Raw genomic sequence first — 20258 nt, forward strand, 5'->3', positions numbered from 1 at the left:
GGAGCAAACCCCACAAAAGTGTTCAACTTTTCTCATGAGTCTGCAGTTTCTTCCAAAAAAGTGAAATTGTATCAAATGGTAAAGGAAACAGACATCTGTTTCCTTCAGCAGTGACTTTCAGACAGGGCAACATAATATAAAATAAAACCCAAGGCCAATTCCTTATTGAATTGACCTGAGTTAAACTTGGATTGAAATTTGTAGCCTTTAGAATAGAGATCACATAAGAATTGCTATTTTTTGAAGTGTATGTACATGCTAAGATGTACACCCCAAGACAATTCAGGGAGGATATGAAAAGGTTATTCATTTGCTTGTCAACAAATATTTGTGAATATTTGCAATAAATGTCATGAATTTGCCTGGCAGTAAAGTGTCTATTAGGTATCAGGCAGCTTGCTAGGCTCCATCATCATCATATCTACGTGGGCCACAGAGAATTGTAGAAAATTTCACGTTGATGCCTTTCTGAATTATGGGAAATATTTCCTATGAGATTCACATTTCTGAAGAGGAGAATGGCATACAGTTCCAAGCTATTATTAAGTTTGAAGCCATCCGAACACCTGCAAGATGACTTGTACATGACAAGGGCATCTGTGACACTTCATGGCTTTGGGACAATGTCCTGGGATATTTGGGGCTTCCCTGGTGGCTCAGATGGTAAAAAAAAAAAAATCTGCCTGCGATGCAGGAGTCCCTGGGTTCAATTCCTGGGTGAGGAAGATCCCCTGGAGAAGGAAATGGCTACTCACTCCAGTATACTTGCCTGGAGAATTCCATGGACAGAAGAGTCTGGCGGGCTACAGCGCATGCTCAGACCCGACTGAATGACTCACAGTTTCACTTTCCTGGGGTATTTACTGATTGTTACGTGTGGAGATCTGATATTGACAGAAGAATAAGGAAACGTAGTTCACTTATTTTTCTGAAATACAGTTTGTATAGAAATGACACGGTTAAATCTATACCATTTTGCCTATTAACATTTCAATAGCGACTTACTTATTTAAACTGGGCTCGTTAGAGTCTTCAAGAACATCTTAACACACATCAACAACACCCAAAGAGCCATGGGAAAATTAAACGAGAAGCCTAATTTATCTGGTGGTCAAGTACAACCATGTCATTCGATGTACTAATAATTGTTTCTCTGTAAGGATAGTTGATACACAAAATCTAGTATGGCAGAAACCTGCAACCAGACATAAAACTTATTTGAATGAGATTTCAGGGCTTTGATATCATCTATTTTGACCCATAATTTTTCAAATGAGACAATTGAGACCCAGGGAAATTATTTATGGACTTTAGTCTTAGTAAAAAATAGATGTGCTTGTTTCAGAACAGGTTAGACCAATAACAATAAAAACTGAGTTTTTGCGTTTCTTGCTTTTCCATCATCTCTCTCTTCCTCTCTTCCTCATCTGTCTCTCTTTCTCTTGCCTTATACCTCTCTTCTCCCTTTCTATGATATCTTGCCCCTTGTTCCATAAATAATTTCTTGGTTGATACTTGAGCAGAACATAGTACAAAATGGGACCAGAAAAAAACAAAATATCTAAACGCAAATTATCCCAGTTTGTAACATCTGGGGTAGTAGCAATGTTACAGAAAGAGATTTCCTGCCATTGTGGCTATTACTTAAGAACGCATTTTGACATTTTCCAAACTTTAATAGCTTACAACCTATGGTTGTGTCAATAATGTAACTTGCCTTATTAAACATGAAAGAGAAAAGCAGGGGAAAATGATTCCAGATTTGTTTTTTGCATTCTTCATTTAAATCAGAAAAGCAGACAAGAAACAAAGTATAAAAGAACTTCCTAAGGAATATTATGCAACTTCGATCAGCTTGCATGATCATTCAGTGTTACTAATGATATAGATGCAGCATGAGTGCTTCAGAATATTTTTATAAAGTAGGGAATACACATTTTAGGACCTGAATTCACAGCTATTGGAAAAAAGAAAACCAGATCCTGTGCTTCATCCATTCACTGCTCTGATAACTCACACCACCACCTGCCCTCAAAACCAGCTGTGCCCCCACCTCCCGATTCTCTGTCTCCACTTTCTGTCTCTATCTTGGCGCTCTCTCACTCTCTCCCTTTTTCTTTCTTTCCTTCATTCATCTTTCCTTTATCTCTTGCTCTCCTTTTATTCTCTCTCATAAGAGGGGAAGGAATTTAAGCTCTCATGCCCTGCTGTACTCTATGAACAAACTGAGCATTGCACGTTTGTAAAATACAATTGTCTTTTATTTACAATTTACATTTTAAATTGAATTTACAATACAATTATTTTTAATCATCTTTTAGCAGCAAACTCCCCAGGAATGCCAAGATGAATTAGTCCATCCCAGACATGTCACAGTTTCTTAGGTGGCACAGTGGCAAAGAATCTGCCTGCCAATGCAGGAGACTCAAGAGATGCTTTGATCCTTGGATCAGGAAGATCCCCTGGAGTACAAAATGGCAACCCACTCCAGTATTCTTTCCTGGAAAATTCCATGGACAGAGGAGCCTGGTGGGCTATTCAGTTCATGGGTTGCAAAGAGTCAGATATGACTGAGCACATGCACACACACACACACACACACACACACAGACATGTCAAAGTCAGTCTTTCAAGCAAAGAAGTGCGTCCTGATTTGGGGAATGACCAACATTCCTATTCATATTTGGCTGCTCCTATGTCAAAGTGAATAGCTGTCCAAGAATTTGAGATGATGCTGGAGTTCGACTGGTCTTTCTCTGGTAAAACTTTGTCTTACAGAAAGATCTGAGATTCAGTCACACTATATTAACTAAAGAACATTTAAAGTGCTAGAAAAGAGATTGTGTGCTCAGTCGGTTCTGACTCTTTGTAGCCCATGAACTGGAGCCCATTGTGCTCCTCTGTCCATGGAGTTTTCCAGGCAAGAATCCCAGAGCAAGTTGCCATTTCCTACTCCAGGGGATCTTCCCAACCCAGGAATCAGACCCACATCTCTTGGCCTCCTTCATTGCAGGTAGGTTCTTTACCATTGTGCCACCTGGGAAGCCCTAGGAAAGAGATTATAGACTTTAAAGTGATATCCTTTAGTCAAGTCCAAGCACCAAGTTAAAATGGTTACCTTGGAGCTATAAAAATCAAATACATCATGAAGGCAATCTCATACCCCTAAAACAGGTAACAGTTGTTTGGCTCTGAGGAGAAAGAATTAAAGAAGAGAAAGAAGGAAATAGAAAAAAGAAAAAGAAATGAAAAGGATAATTAAAGATAGCTGCTGCTGCTGCTAAGTTGCTTCAGTCATGTCCCACACTGTGCGACCTGAGAGATGGCAGCCCACCAGGCTTCCCCGTCCCTGGGATTCTCCAGGCAAGAACACTGGAGTGGGTTACCATTTCCTTCTCCAATGCAAGAAAGTGAAAAGTGAAAGTGAAGTCGCTCAGTCGTGTCTGACTCCTAGTGACCCCATGGACTGCAGCCCACCAGGGTCCTCCGTCCATGGGATTTGCCAGGCAAGAGTGATGGAGTGGGTTGCCATTGCCTTCTCTGAAAGATAGCATAGGGACACTATTTGAATTGAAACTAAAACTCCCAATTTATATGTGGCCATGATGTCAGACTATATGTAAAAGAGATAAACTGCATTATCTATCATCTCACCAGAATGTATCCTTCTACTTGAATGACCTCTTCCAACCCCCCTTGACCATTTTCCTATATTCCTTAGTTTGCTATTCTCCTGGTCTTTCCTCCTCATTATAATGTTTGAGGCTTTTTTTTTTTTTTTTTTTTTTTTTTTTTTTAAGAAAAGAGAAAGGATCTTTGAACTGTATCTTGAGGGTTTTATAGGAAAGGTTTGAAAGAAACTCAATGGATATGCTAAATAAATACACTCCTGGAGTGAGCAACTTGAGGTTGTGCCCTCAAACTTTAACTGAATAAGACTTTTGCAAGATAAATTGTGAATCAATGCAGTTCTTTCCCGAGTGGAGTATAAGACTATATTCATACTTGAATTTTATAGATATTTCATTTATCTCTCTGGGTTTTCTTTTTTAAAAGAATATTAAATTTCTGATTCATTATTTTAATTTTTTTTTTTAACATTCCTGAGACTAGCCTCTCAGGTCAACTACTCCTCAATGCAAATGTGCTTCATCTAAATTCTTTTACTGGAAGATTCAGTAGTGTCTTGGTAAGTGATGAGACAGGTTTCAATTGCAAGCTATGTTCCTTATTAATTGTATGAATTTAGATATGTTATTAACTTCCTGAGACACAAGTTTCTCATCTACAATATGATGTATTAAATTAATTTATCTCATAGTGTTGATATGAAGACTAACAAACCAGGGTCTCATCAGAGCAGTTATTTAAACCCTGACCTGGGTGTCTAGTGCAGCCTGACTCACTATGGAGATTTGAATTTGTTGTAATAATGTTGAATGGAGATCTTCAGATATGACTTAATGGGAGCTGCACATCATAAATTCCAGCCAGGCAAGATGGGGATTTCTGCTAGCCAATCTGCTTCCATGAAGCCCAGGGCTCACCTCTTTGATAAGACCGGAAGTCATCAAACAAACATGAGGCATCTCAACTTTTCTGCTCCGTCAGAAAAGGTTTGGGTTTCTTGACTTTAAGCTACCTACCCCAATTTCCCATCTCCGTGTACCTCCCCTCAAAGCTTAGCCTGTGTTACACTGGATTCCCTGCCTGGAAATTAATTTAAAAATAAGCATTCTTACACTCAGGATTCAAATTCAATAAATAATAGCTACCTACCCCTCCTTGGACTTTGTCAAATTATATACTCTGAGTTGTGTTTATGCTTCATGACATGATGTGTTTAAAGAGAAGTTGTATTTTAGTGTCCTGGTCTGTGTGCGGGTTGGGAAAGAACTTTCAGACACAGTGTATTACAGAAGGAAATGTGTTTATTAAGAATAAAGAGCAGAAGTAAAGAGGGGTGTTGCAGATATGAGGCAGAATGAGAAGGGAATAGAGTTTTTCAGAGCAAGAGATGCTGTTAATACAGTGGGCTGGCTCAAGGGAGAGCCAATGCCTTTCGTGGGCTAGTAGCCAATTTTTGTAGCCTCAAGACAAACAAATGCCTGCTGGAAGGGTGGTATTAGGTGATTGGTTAGGGTGCTAGAGGGTGGGTATTTTTACCAAATATGAAGTCAGGGAGCTGGCTGATTTATATCAGGGGGCTCATGGCAATGGTTGCTATGGGGCTCAATCAGTTCCAGAGATAACCTTGGTATGGGTTTCTGCACCTGTGACGTTGGTATAGGGCTCCACAGTTAGTCTCTAATGACCCCCAACCAGAGCTCTTTCTCTTGAAGCAGTCTCAGAGTCGGGGAAGGCCCAGGCCATACAGAAACCCCAAGTAGTCCAGTAGTGTGATGCCTCTATAAATTTCTGCTCCATTAATATTTCAATGCTTATCTAGAGGGAAGGATAAATGCTATGTGGAGTAAAGGCAGAGAGTAGCAAAAGAGGACCAGTATTTACAACTTTTAGGCTCTCTTTCATTACAATGAGAAACTCAGCTCCATTTCAAAGTTGAAAACTCACCATCTAATAAAAAAATTCCATAGTTAGTTGTATCTAGTCTCAGAAGAAAATTTACCCGTGTTTATTCTCAGCATACAACTCAGGGTGTTATCAACACTCCTTCTGAAAAAGTAGCTTACCAAAGTAGTACTTCCAAACGTTTGAGAGGTCCATCTCGCTATATTTCCGATATTTCCGTGTATGTGTGTGTTCCTGTGTATGTGTGTGTTTTTGATTACTGTCCCTTTGGGTATCTCTCTGGTACTCAGAGAACATTTTGCCTCCAGAAAGCTATGGAATGGAACATTCCATCCATATTAATTAAATCACCCCCCAATCCCACACTAAACTCAAAACTAAAAATTTATACCTTATTTAATTCCTATTTCAAATTAAATCTAGCCACATTCCTCTTAAAGGCCTTCAGAACTTCTACAAGATTAATTGATAAAAGAAGATACTCATTATAAAATGCCTATAACATAGAGATGCCCTAAAGTAGAAATTAAATCCCTTCTTCAAATCAAATTACTGCGAATAAATAAATTCAAGATTAAATCCCTTTGCTGTTGTAAATTCAAGTCCAAAGGAAATTATCTTGTTCTTATGTGTTAAAGCACAAAAATAAGTCAACATTCTTAACTTGTCTTAAAGAAATTAAAAATCTTTGCCTTTTCCCCCTGCTGATTTATCTTAGCTCCATGGTTTCCTCATGCCTGGGAGGAACTGAAGTTTTGTTATCCTTGCTCTTTTCAGTGTCTTCCACTGGAATAGATATACATGTTAATTTTCTAGGGCTGTCATAACAAAATACCACAAACTGGAGTGTTCACCAGTGGTCCCCAACCTTATTGGCACCAGGGACCAACTTCACATAAGATGATTTTTCCCTAGACCATGGTCGGGGGAATGATTTCAGGATGATTCAAGCATGCTATATTTCTTGTACACTTTATTTATATTATTATTACATCAGCTCCATCTCAGGTCAACAAGCATTAGATCCTGGAGTTTGGGGACCTCTGATTTAAACAGTAGAAATGCATCTTCTCACCAATCTGGAGGCTGTACGTTCAAGATCAGGGTGTTGGTGGGCTTGGTTTCCTCTGAGGCCATTTTCCTTCCCACTGTGTCCTCACATCACTGTTCCTTTGCTCATGCACGTGTTGGGTATTTCTCTTTGTGTACGCATGTGTGCATGTATGTGTCCAGATTTCCTCCTCTTATAGGGACACCAGTCATATTGGATTAAGCCTGCCTTCATGACTTCCCTATAAGGGAATCACTTAAGACTTTATCTTCAAATGCATAGCCTCGGAGGTACTGGAAGTTGGAACTTCAACATGTCAATTTTGAGGGAACACAATTTAGCCCCTAACAATGCAATCCTTCAGGATCTCAGAGGAATAATTAATTCTATGTCAATTCTCTCAAGGGTCCAAAGGGACCCTAGGATAAACAAATCATTAAAGCACCATTCCAGCTACCAGAAAATTAAAAAAGAAAGAAAGTCAATTCTCATCACCTACGGTAGCTTATCCAGGAAACTGTATTCCTGAAATTAAGCCTTTGATACTGCCGAAATCTATTGCAGTAACTCAGTGATGCCTGAGAGGTGTCAGGAAGAGAAATCCTTCACTATATTAGCTTTGCCAGCGTGCGTGTATCCTAAGTCTCCTCAGTCCTGTCTGACTTAGTGCAACTCTATGGACTGCAGCCCACCAGGTTCAAATGCCAATCAACTTGGGTCTCCCTGGAGAACACCAACTCTGAATTTATTATTAGTTGGGAGACATCTTCCATCATTAGATTATTTCCATTTATTTTACCATTTGTCAGGGGTGGGGGGGGGATGCAGTCATGTAAAGTATCTCTTTAAGCAGAGAGACCGCCAAGATAATTGTATTTTATTAATCTTTAAAAATTTCCAAAGGGGTAGCCACTTATTGAGCTATCATTTAATTTCACCCAGAGTATTAAAAAGCTCTTGGTTTTCATTTTTTCTTTGTTCCCATATCTCTGGCACCTTCATGGTGAAATGGTAAAACCATCTGCAGATTCCTTAGTGAATGGGTGTTTTATACCTGTAACAGCACTGTTTGCCTCTTGCTGTAATTGCTAAAGCTTAAGTAATGTCTCCAGAAAAGGCAATGGCACCCCACTCCAGTACTCTTGCTTAGAAAATCCCATGGACGGAGGAGCTTGGTAAGCTGCAGTCCATGTGTCGCTAAGAGTTGGACACAACTGAGCAACTTCACTTTGACTTTTCACTTTCATGCATTGGAGAAGGAAATGGCAACCCACTCGTGTTCTTGCCTGGAGAATCCCAGGAACAGGGGAGCCTGGTGGGCTGCCGTCTATGGGGTCGCACAGAGTCGGACATGACTGAAGCGACTTAGCAGCAGCAGCAAGTAATGTTTCCTGGGCTTCCCTGGTGGGTCAGATGGTAAAGAAACTGCCCATAATGCAGGAGACCAGGGTTCAATCCCTGGGCCAGGAAGATCTCCTGGAGAAGAGGATGACAACCTACTTCAGTATTCTTGCCTGGAGAATTCTATAGACAAAGGAGTCTGGTGAGCTACAGTCCATGAGGTCGCAGAGTCAGGCACGACTAAGTGACTAAAACATACACACAGGTAATGTTTCCTAGGGAATTCCCAAAGTGCTCTTGGTCCTTTGGAACCAAGCTGGTCACATATTTCTCCTGAACAGAAGAGGAAGCACCAGAACATAGAGGGAATGGAGTGTACGTGGTTTCAAGAGACACAGAGTTTAAAACAGATTCTGCATGGGGCGGAAGTTCATTTATAAAGGCATGAGCACCAATGTCTCTGCTTATGCGTCTCAGACACTATCACTCTTCAACTCTTCAATGTTCCAGACACTGAGCAGCATTTGCTTTTGATCCATCGTTTCTTGGAAGTTGTGGCAAAATGCCCCTAGTATTCTGATTTCTTCTTCAATTACTTTGTACTTTCAAAAAGTTCACCCACTTGACTTCCTAAGAGTTAAACCTGCTTATTAAATTTCATCTGATTGTATCTTTATTTTATCGAGGGCTGATTTTATCTGATTTTATCTAGGGCTGTTTGCTGGAAGTAAGTACCTTAGTTTTATTACTTTCCTTTGCTTTCTGGCCCTGACATTTGTTTTTCTAACAGGCTTCTTTACAATTTGCTTTATGGTAAGATTTAGTAAAATTTCATAAGTAAGTGATATGAAATTAATGAGTTCTGTCAGAAGCATCTACACTCATCTTAGTATATTGGATTAGCCTACCCAGTGACTAGTCTCCTGTCAGAGAGTCAATAACCCAGACCTGCAGCTGAATAAAACATTCTCCCAGTATTAAAGAAGAGAGACACTTTTATTAACGAAAGAACAAAACCAAGCTGGTCACATATTTCTCCTGAACAGAAGAGGAAGCGCCAGTACACAGAGGGAATAGAGTGCACACGGTTTCAAGAGACACAGAGTTTAGAACAGATTCTGCATGGGGCGGAAGTTCATTTATAAAGGCATTCTCAGTTGTATGAGAGCCCGGAAACTTCCTGCTCATATGCCCTTCTGTAAACGTAGATTCAAAGAGCTAATTGAGATAATCAGAGATAATGAAACAAGAATTTGTGAGTTGGGTGGTGAGGCCCTGGGGAACTTTGAGGACTGCTATGCCAATGGACGTGAGTCTGAGTGAACTCTGGGAGTTGGTGATGGACAGGGAGGCCTGGAGTGCTTCGACTGATGGGGTCATAAAGAGTCGGACACGACTGAGCGACTGAACTGAACTGAACTGAACTGATGCCAAGTAAATATATACATTTCAGACACATACAAAACCCAAAAATCTTTAATAAGAATGCATGCTGAAGGAAAACAAAACTTCATCTGAGGCTTTCATTCCAAGATGTATGAGCAGACTTTAGGACATGGTAGAAAGAAGTGATAATAGCATATAAAATCTTCAGTGAGTAAGGGAGTGCCACAATTATTATATTGCTCCTAATCTAAAAACACAGGATATTTTTAAGGTGTGATTTTTAACTATAAATATAATTACTAGCAAAAATATCAAGCAGGACATGAAACTATAAAAGAAAATACTCATGAAATCAAACTCAGAAAATAAAAGAAATAATTCATATAAACGTGAAATATATTTGTAACTTAACCAGCTACGATGGAATCACGCTTGCTTGTGCTTATGCTCAGTCATAGTTGCCATTTCCTCCCCCAGGGGATCTTTCTGACCCAAGGGTTGAATCCCTGTCTCCTGTGGCTCCTGAATTGGCAGGCAAATTCTTTACCACTGAGCCACCTGCGAAGCCCATAACAGAATCATAGATGTATTAAAATATTTTTAAATACAGCTACTCTTTTTCAGTCAATAAAACATAATTCATGCAAATGCAATTTGTAAACTCTAAAACAAATGCTGCTGCTACTGCTAAGTCGCTTCATTTGTGTCCGACTCTGTGCGAACCCATAGATGGCAGCCCACCAGGCTCCCCCGTCCCTGGGATTTTCCAGGCGAGAGCACTGGAGTGGGTTGCCATTTCCTTCTCCGCTAAAACAAATGAGAGAGTGTCAAATTTGACAACTAAAACTTTGGACAAATATTTACAAGAAAAGCAAATAGATATAATAGAAGCAATATTACTATATAATTTAAATTTTAGAAAGAAATAAGAGCATTGCGTGGAAATAAATTAGGATGTAAACTCACAAATCACATTGTCTAGTAATACAGTATCAACATAAATAAAGAAAAAAGAGGTACACCTACAGTAAATTATTGTAAGATCCTGGGAAACCTCTACCAGATCACGAAACATTGTTAAAATGACATAGAGCTTGAATCATTAATATATTAGCTAAGAGATTTGGGCTTTGTAGGTAAACAAAAATATGTTTAAATCCCACTTCTCAGCTTGCAAGCTTCCCTGGTGGCTCAGACAGTAAATAATCTGCCTGCAATACAGGAGACCTGGGTTCGGTCCCTGGGTTGAGAAGAACCCCTGGAGAAAGGAATGGCTACTCACTCCAGTATTCTTGCCTGGAGGAGCTCCTGGACAGAGGAGCCTGACAGGCTGCAGTCCATAGGGGCGCAGAGTCAGACACGACTTAGCGACTAACATTTTCACAGCTTGCAACGTGCATGTGTGCTGAGTTGTGTCCGACTCTATGCAACTCCATGGACTGTAGCTCACCAGACTCCTGGGTCCTCGGGATTTTCCAGGCAAGAATACTGGACTGGGTTGCCATTTCCTCCTCCAGGGGATCTTCCCGACTCAGGGGTCAAATTTGCATCTCCTGTGTCTCCTACATTGCAAGCAGATTCTTTACTAATGAACCACTGAACAGAAGCAACTTTTTTGGGTTAATCTGTCTACAGAAGACTCAGTGGCCTCATGGGTACAATGCAGAAAAGAAAAACAAACAGCTTTCTGGATTATTGTGACATTAGCAATGTGACATAGAAAAAAAAAATGTTTGGTACACTGCTTAATATATAGAAGAATTGCAAAATATTTTAATTATTATGATCATTACTACTCTTATTAGGTATGGACAATTTATCATAAAACCAACTCACAAAAATCTCAATAAGTGTAAGTGATCTATAGTACAAGAAGCACAGAAATTAATATCAAAAGTTTATATTTACTATAAATATATTAAAATTAAAATAAATATATTTTCACAAATAAAATTCCTTTCATAAAAATTAAAATTATAGTAGAAAGAGTGAGAAAGACATTATTACTCAGGAGCCAATAATGTTAAAGAGAACACACATGTTGTTCCCTTAAACTCAGGAATTAGACAAAGACCCCCACCATAAGACAATCAACAGTGAACAGTATACATATTATTAAAACACATTTTACTGAAGGATATAACTTTCAATTTAAATAAATGAGTGGAAAAGCTTAATGACTTTCTGTATAGGAGCCTCAATATGTCAATTATCTCTTAATGAGTTTATAAATGCTCAATTTACCTGTTAATGACTGACTGTATGGAATGATTTCAATTGAAGTCAAAATTCCACATAATTTTTAAAATATTTAACAAAGTTGTTTTAAACATCATATACAAGAAGAAAGGGTGATAATTACTAGAATATTTTTGCAAAAAGACTAATGTGAAGAAATAGATTAATAAACTATTTAGAACTATTTCTATGCAATAACTATATATGTATATCCTACAATAATTTAAATTTGTGACATTTTCTCAAGAACAAATAGGCTGTTGAAAGAAAGAATATATATAGTTTATAAAACCTTAGTGAAAGTAAACTTGGCACTTTCCTATGGGGAAAGAAAGTATTTTTAATAACAATTATTGGGAGAATTGACTAAATAAGAGACAAGAATTTAAAGCCACCTCTCTTATACACCGGAGAAGGTGATGGCACCCCACTCCAGTACTCTTGCCTGGAAAATCCCATGGATGGAGGAGCCTGGTAGGCTCCAGTCCATGGGGTCGCTAAGAGTCCGACACGACTGAGCGACTTCACTTTCACTTTTCACTTTCATGTATTGGAGAAGGAAATGGCAACCCACTCCAGTATTCTTGCCTGGAGAATCCCAGGGACGGGGGAGCCTGGTGGGCTGCCATCTATGGGGTCGCACAGAGTCGGACACGACTGAAGCGACTTAGCAGCAACTCTTATACACACTACAAAAATTTTCTTTTTATCTAATTCCATGAACTGCAACTTTTGCATTCACTCACTCACATTTTTTTATAACACATTGTTTTCACTGTCTTTAAATTAATACATATACATCATGGAAGATGGGAATATAGGGAAAATTGCATGGAAGATATTAAACAATATTTATGGATCTTATTACCTAAAGATAGCTGTGGCTAACATTCAGTATTATAGTTTGTCCAGCTTCTCTCTCTATATATAGATATATATATATATTATAGATATATATGTGTGTGTATGTGTGTGTGTGTGTGTGTGTGTATATATATATATATATATATATATGTGTGTGTGTGTTATACTTTGTCCAGCCTCTTTATATATATAGCTTCCCTGGTGGCTCAGATGGTAAAGAATCTGTCTGCAATGCGGTAGAGCCAGGTTCAATCCCTTGGTTGGGAAGATCCTCTGGAGAAGGAAATGGCAACCCACTCCAAGTATTCTTGCCTGAGGAATTCCATGGACAGAGAAGCCTGGCAGCCTACAGTCCATGGGGTTGCAAAGAGTCAGACACAACTGAGTGACTAACACTTTCACTTTCATATGTGTATATACACACACACACACACATATATATATATATACTTGCAATACTTAAAACTTCTTGCTGCCGGGTAAGACTTAGCATAGAAAAACTTTGAGACTTACCCCTGATAGCTCTCCTCTGCCCATCACTCCAATCGTGCTACACAAATAGGCCTTCTGACCCCACAGGTCCATGACAGTGGAGATGAGAGAATCCACTGAAAAAAGCCTCAGATATATAGACTCAGAGAACAGACTTATAGTTGCAGGGGGGAAGGACAGGGGGAGGGGATAGTTAGGGAGTTTGCGATGGACACATACACACTGCTATACTCCTAACTGATAACCAACAAGGACCTACTGTCTAGCACATGGAACCCTGCCCAATGTTATATGGCAGTCTGGATGTGAGGAGAGCTTGGGGGAGAATGATGTATGTATATGTATGGTTGAGTACTTTTGTTATTCACCTGAAACTATCAGAATATTGCTAATCAGCTACACCCCAATACAAAATGAAAAGTTTAAAAATAAAAATAAAATGCATATTAGGTAACAAGGCATGTTACGGTAATTCTGTGGGAGAGAAGAGAATTCTGCTGAACTCCAAATGCTTCAAATAGATCCAAGCGGCTGTCTGTATCTGTGCAAAATTCTGTCTCTGGCTTATCATTAAAATGGAGGCTATATGATTTAGATTTTAAGAATATAGATTTTAAAACTAAGCAGTAAAAACTAGTTTAAAACTAGTTCAGCTTTGTGAACTCAAGCTGTTTTTTTCAGCTCATTGTTCTTCAGTCTTGCTCTAAAAATTGGCAGCACTACAGAAGCAATGTTTTAGGATGTCCCAATTTTGAGTGAATTAAATGAAATAATACATGATAAGAGTTTTGAGGTCAAAATATATAATAATATAGCTAGTGATTAACAAAGTGATTTCAGATACTCATTTGTCTGGATTTTTATTTCCGTTCCATCACTTGGGTAAGTTTTTAAATCTTTCTGTGCTTCTCTTTCCTCATTTGTAAAATAGTGGTAGTAATTATACCACTACGTAGGCTTACTGTGAACATAATGAGTTCACACATAGCAAGGTTTAGAAGAATGCCTGGCATTTCTAGAAATGTCAGATTTTTCTGTCACCATTTTATAGATGAGAAAACTGAGGCACAGAGAAGTGAAGTGATTTGCTCAATGTCACCAGCAACTCAATGGAAGAAGTTTGCATTGAACACAGGCATTGGACTTCGTGGTTATTTTCTTAACTACTGTAATGCCTGCATTTAATATATATTACATATTATTTTTATTGTTAGTAGTTAAGTCAGAGGTGGCACACAAGGATGATTTCAAAACATTTTCTAAAAACTAGAAAAAAAAAGATTAAGAAATGAGTCCTGCTTATTTCTTGGATAGTGGTTGTTGCTCCTATGTATGTATATACGTATGTATATAAGTATCAATACCTATCCATTTATGTATATCACATTTAATCCTCTACCTCTACAATCCATATAATATGATTCTCATTTAGATAAAGATTGAGTGTGAGGTGTGAGGAATGCTATGCTTTAATTATATGTGAACCCAACATTAGAATTAAAATCTAACCTCAAAGCCTGGGTCTTTCTATGACACAACACTACGCCAATGTCTTATTATTGGTCTGATGTTCGCTTTGCTCCTGCATAGTCACTGTACTCAGAACCTAGGGTTGTTTCATATTTAGAGTAATCTGCAGAAGACACTTGCATTGCCTTGGTTTCCCTGGAAATCTCAGGCTCTGAGGAACATCAACATGGGGGTTCAGGAGATGGCAAAGTGAAATAATCAGAGTTTCACTGATGACTTCCTCCCTCCCCACTCAAAAGAAGCTTTTCCAGAAAAACAGAAATGCAAAATGGATCCATGATAAAAATACTAATAATACAGTAGTTCCCATCTTCAAAGCCTTTGATATCGCTAAGTGTTCTATTGGACAGAAAACATCAACATGCTTTCTCCTCCTTTGATCTGGATCTTGAATTATTTGACATTCTGGTGCCCAGAGTCTACCCTTTCAAGGTTTGCAGGGTAGTTGCTCCACAGGCATGCTCTCTATGTTTCATTTCTGGGTAAACACTACAGCTTCATTCAGTAGAGATGGGATTGCTTCAGTGGTAGGCACTTACTGGCTGCCTCCTCAGCTTCCTTTTTTTCTGCCAGCAAGAGTTGAATTTCTTCTTGGTAAATTACTTCTCTACCATTGCACTACAGCCTTACTTTTGGTAGAGACTGACCCCCAATTCCTGGGCTTCCCAAGTGGCGCTAGCGGTAAAGAATCCGCCTGACAATGCAGGGGACTCAGGAGACTTGGGTTCAATTCCTGGGTCTGGAAGATTCCCTGGAGTAGGAAATGGCAAACTGCTCCAGTATTCTTGCCTGGGAAACACTATGGACAGAGGAGCCTGGCGGGCTACACTCCATGGGATCGCAAAGAGTCCCACATGACTGAGCAACTGGGCACTCATGACCCCATTCCTAGTTTCAGAGGTGGAGCCTGATTGGTCTAAGCTAATGTTCCATCAGGATCCAGTTTTGGCCAATGAAAGAGACTGAATCTAAACGTCTGAGCACCATTTATTTTATATTAGCTGCTTAGTCTTGGCTAAGTTACAATGCATAAATTTCTCCATCTATAAATTTACATATAAAATTTGATAGGAGAAATATTAATAGATACATACTTGCTGAATGCCATGAGAATTATTGAATGGGTAACTCCATAGTTTACTTGTGCAATGCTTAAGGTTCTTGGGGCCCTCCACTGTCTACTATAGCAAAAAGAAGCTATTAATTCAATAGAAAAATGCTGCTGCTGCTGCTAAGTCACTTCAGTCGTGTCCGACTCTGTGCGACCCCATAGACGGCAGCCCACCAGGCTCCCCTGTCCCTGGGATTCTCCAGGCAAGAACACTGGAGTGGGTTGCCATTTCCTTCTCCAATGCATGAAAGTGAAAAGTGAAAGTGAAGTCGCTCAGTTGTGTCCAACTCTTCGCGACCCCATGGACTGCAGCCTACCAGGCTCCTCCGTCCATGGGATTCTCCAGGCAAGAACACTGGAGTGGGATTCCATTTCCTTCTTCAGAGAAATGCTAGTGAAAGCAATTCCTTTTAAAGATGAAGAGTGCACTGATCAGAAGGTGGAGTGGGTAGACCTAACGGTATGAAAATATGCTTCAAAACAGTACAAAGTCCTTCTCTTTGTTTAATTAGAAAATACTGCTTTCTAATCTATTCCTGATCACCTTGATCTTGTTTATTCAGCTGAACTTTTTTTTTCCCCCTAATCTAGGAGAATTCTCACTATTAAAAGAGGCATAAAAAGAGTTAGCCTCTCAGTCATGTCTGGACTCTTTGCAACCCCATGGACTGTAGCCCACCAGGATCCTCTGTCCGTGGATTCTCCAGGCAAGAATGCTGGAGTGGGTTGCCATTCCCTCCTCCAGGGGATCTTCCTGATCCAGAGATAAAACTCATATCTCTTAAGTCTCCTGCATTGCTGGCAGATTCTTTACCACTGAGCTACCAAGGAAGCCCTCAAAGAGGTATGCTGCTGCTGCTGCTGCTAAGTCGCTTCAGTCGTGTCCGACTCTGTGCGACCCCATAGACGGCAGCCCTGTCCCTGGGATTCTCCAGGCAAGAACACTGGAGTGGGTTGCCATGGCCTTCTCCAATGAGTGAAAATGAAAAGGGAAAGGGAAGTCGCTCAGTTGTGTTTGACTCTTCCCAACCCCATGGACTGCAGCTTACCAGGCTCCTCCGCCCATGGGATTTTCCAGGCAAGAGGACTGGAGTGGGGTGCCATTGCCTTCTCCGCAAAGAGGTATAGGGCTCCCTTAATTATTGCAAAACAATGTGAAAAAAATCAGAAGATACCAGTTTCAGAGAAGCGGCTACTAATGCTAAATATGTTAACTTCCTCACCTGGACAATAAAATAATCACCAGGTTCCACTGAGGTACAAATTCCTGTTGTTGCCTGTTGTCGCCTTGTAAAATTTTCACTTCATTCACTGCTATTGAACAATTCACTGCTATTTTAGAACAATAATTTTAGCTTCATTATTCAAAAAGACCAAACTGTTATCTAAATAAGCTACTGATTGAATCACTTCTGGTCTTTGCCATAATTCACAACAATGTTTAAAACTTCTAATCATTATTAATTATAACCCAGATGCAAAATAATCAAAGCAGTTAACTTTTCTTGAGTGTTTCCTTGTGCCAGAGATTGTTGTTAGCAATTTATACATATTAACAAATTTAAACTTCCCAACCTAGTCTGATGGGATAGGTTTGTTGTTATCATAAACCTCATTTTAGAGGTGAGACAAGGCATGCACAGAGAATTCATGCAACTTGCTCATGTTTTTTCCACTAGTAAATATTACAGCCCGGATGGGAACTCAGACAGTCTGTCTCCTGGAGTCAGTCTGCTATTGACTACAGGACACAGCAAAATGTAATTGCTACCTCCTCAATTTCCCCACGTACCTCTTGCAATAGTAGCAGACCCATGCTTTACATCATAGTTTAGCTACGCCAAATCGGGAGACTGTGCCCCCCAAATTCTTTTTGCAAAAAAGAAATTAAATAAATAAACCCTATCAAAAGTTATAGGCAGCATACAGTCAGTATACACAGTCTGGTTTATGAGTAGACCTAATGAATAAATAGGAAAATTATAAAATCGATTTTGAATGTTTATTGTAGCTTTAGGGAAGTTCTCTTTTATTTTAATATTCACTGAAACAGTCCAAACACCTGAATACAAAAAGTTTAGGACAAAAAAGAGAAAAACAACTAGGAACTAAATAACATTAAGCTTGATGTTGTTCAGTCGCCAAGTCATGACTGACTCTTTGTGACCCCATGGACTGCAGCACGCCAGGCCTCCCTGTCCCTCACCATCTCCTGGAGTTTGCCCACATTCATGTCCACGGAAGCTATTAAGAAGCAAATTTATTTTGCTTGTATCTGAATGAAATTGTTGTATCTGAATCAAAGAGTAAACACAAAACTGTGTCTAAAACACACAACTTTCAACTTGTTTTTTAATTTTTAAATTCTGAGTAATTACTTTTAATAATTATTTTAAAGGTAATATATAACATATTTATTTTTTCATATTTAGAAATAGCCAAGTGTCCTTCTGGGGAGAATGAGACTGAGGTGTTCCTCATCTTTCTTTTATGCTTCAAATATAATCTTTCTTTTCCCCACCTCCATTCTAAATTAGCCTGCTCTTTTATCCATCTTACAGACTTCCCTGGTGGCTCAGATGGTAAAGCATCTGCCTGCAATGCTGGAGACCCAGGTTCGATCCCTGGGTTGGGAAGATCCTCTGGAGAAGGAAATGGCAACCCACTCCAGTACTCTTGCCTGGAGAATCCCATGGACAGAGGAGCGTTGTAGGCTATAGTCCATGGGGTCGCAAAGAGTTGGACATGACTGAGTGACTTCACTTCACTTCACTTAATCCATCTTATCAAACCCCTATCCTCTGTTTACAAAGAAACAGGAAAGCTAAACTGATACATTAATTCCTGGTCATGAAAAGGGGTATATTTCTGACCCTTATTTATATACAATATAATCACTTTATAAGAAGTGACAACAAGAACAGTCCTAAAATGATGAGTCCAATTAAATAAAACAAACCAAGTGAAAACAGCTGAAAATGTTAAAAAGTGAAAAAAGAACTTTTGAAGTTATTCTTTCTCCCTGATTTTGTTTCATTTTGTTTTCCAAAACAGAAAGAAAGAAGGAAGGAAGGAAAAGAGAACACACAAAAGCAAAGGCTCCATAGGCAGGGGGAGAAGGTGGATAACAAGTTTTCTTAAATGTTTCTACTTTCTCATTTATGTTCTTCATTTTTGGCTTTTCTGTTTCATTGTCCACAGGCACCTGGGCTTTGATGGAGATGCAAACTCTGATTACTTTTATAATCAGAGCCCACATGGTAATTACCGTCATGTGTATAATCAGTGTTCCTGAACACTCTCAATTACTATTACCGAGTGATAAGGCAGACATATGTTTTGTTTTACATTTTATGAGGTAGGCAATGGATGTAAATTTACTATTCTGCACAATCAGATGATATTTCATCATAACGTAATTAGTCAATTAATGAACAAATATTGCTGAGAATTTAACACGACTCCAGAATGTGACATAGTCTTAAGGCCCAAGGCTAACTGAGTGGAGTATATTTCCTATTGATGTAATAACCATAATTCCAAATGTTGCCTGAAACAAAGCAACTTATTACAAATGAAAATACATGTCACCCGTGTAAGTTAATGATTTCTACTTCTAAAAGAAAAATGGAAGACTACTATAATAAAGTATCAAAAATATGGGAAGTATGTATGTTGTGAACCTGCTGTGTGTATCAAACACTGATCTGACCTGCATAAATGCCCCTTTGGTGTATTAGAATATTTGAGGTCAAGATCTGCAGATGAATGTGAACATTACAGGTACTGTATTTAGCAGAGGGCTGGTAACTAACTCATCAGAACCAGTCATTGGGAATTGCATTACACAAGCAAGGAAACGTTATGGGCACAATAAAATTTAGATTCAAATAAAACTCTTTCCTTGCACCCAAAATAAACACAAGATATCTTTCCAAATCACTTTTTCTGTATGCAAACAAAATGCTTGAGAATCCATGGCCCTGATATCATTTCTATACCATTAGAACAATGCTCATCTTTTACAGTCTGTAAATTTGACTCCATAGGCAGTTTTTCCCACTTAGAGACTCGCTGGTTCTTGAAGTACTATTATTGCACAGTGAGGGTTAGAATGTGGAAACTGGAGTCTGACTACCTGCCTTCAAATCCCTGTTTATCATCTTCTCATTCCTATAAATTTAACTTCTTTTGGTTCTGTCAGTTTTATCATCTATAAAAAGGATCATGATAATAATGTTGTGTACTTCCTAACTGTTTGTGTGAATTAAATCAGTTTCTACATAGAAAGTGCTTAACACAGGAGTTAACTCTAAATATAGTCTAGCGATTGTTAAATGTATTGGGGTAAAAGGAAACAGCTGAATATTGAGTGAGGGCTAGAAAGTGAAGGGTAAGAGAATGAAGAGAAAAAAGCATAAAAAAGATTTTCTAAAGGTCAAAAGAGCTCTTTCTTCAATCATTGGCCATATTTTGGTTTCTTAATACTACAGGTCTCAAAGAAACACTCCCTAAGACAGCAAGATGAATGACCCCAGGGTATTGAAAACAGACGCCGGGCGTCAGGAGTGAAAAAGGGAGAACAGCTGGGTGTTTTCACTGATGCGACAAGTTTGTTTGCAACATAAGGTCTTTGACTTTAGCCTCATATTTTAAGCCCCATTTTATATATTTATTTAACAGACGAGCAGATTGTAGCACAGATTCACCTTT

At 39.0% G+C, this 20258-nt stretch overlaps 1 non-coding gene across 1 annotated transcript; it reads left to right on the forward strand.

Moving 5' to 3' along the window:
• The first annotated feature begins 18109 nt into the window (after window positions 1–18109).
• On the forward strand, window positions 18110–18181 carry TRNAC-GCA (transfer RNA cysteine (anticodon GCA)). The gene has a single exon. It is a non-coding gene; the product is annotated as a tRNA-Cys (tRNA).
• Window positions 18182–20258: the final 2077 nt, after the last annotated feature.

Source organism: Bubalus kerabau, chromosome 15 (assembly GCF_029407905.1).
Source record: "Bubalus kerabau isolate K-KA32 ecotype Philippines breed swamp buffalo chromosome 15, PCC_UOA_SB_1v2, whole genome shotgun sequence".
In the NCBI taxonomy this organism is placed as follows: domain Eukaryota; kingdom Metazoa; phylum Chordata; class Mammalia; order Artiodactyla; family Bovidae; genus Bubalus; species Bubalus kerabau.